Below are 539 nucleotides of genomic sequence, written 5' to 3'. Positions count from 1 at the left end.
CCGGGCCCCCCCCCCTCAGCCTTCCCTTTGACAGGCCGGCGGCCGTCAGCTCTCCTCAAATCATAAAGAAACTTTTGTAAAGACAACCTGAATGTCTTTATTGATTTCCTATTTACAAATCACAAAGCTGGCCAGAAGCAGAGTGTGAACACTGAACGAGAGCATCGGATACATTCATCAATATAGCACTGGAGTCGAGACAGTTCCAGCTCCGCTCGGAAGGTGACGTGGTACAACAGAACGTCTCATACTTTTGGGAACAGGCATGTCCAACAATGAACTACATTCATCTATCTACAGAAGCCAGAATTGCATCAAACTGCGTAAAAGCCGTAAGTTGCTCAGGTGTAGTTCAGTTTGACTCCTCTCCCTCCCCGACAGGACAAGCTACCAGACCCACCTCGTGGGGCGACGGCACGAAGGGTGGATTTGGGAAGAGAAGCCGCGTAACAAAACAGTCGTAAAAACCAGATGCTTCCAGGGAAGAGCCAGCAGGGAGGCGCCCACCTCGGCTGAGCAAGGCCTGCCCTCCCGGCCCG

The sequence above is a fragment of the Pygoscelis adeliae genome, unplaced genomic scaffold, assembly GCF_000699105.1.
Source record: "Pygoscelis adeliae isolate BGI_AS28 unplaced genomic scaffold, ASM69910v1 Scaffold537, whole genome shotgun sequence".
Lineage (NCBI taxonomy): Eukaryota > Metazoa > Chordata > Aves > Sphenisciformes > Spheniscidae > Pygoscelis > Pygoscelis adeliae.
This window is presented reverse-complemented; position numbering follows the sequence as displayed.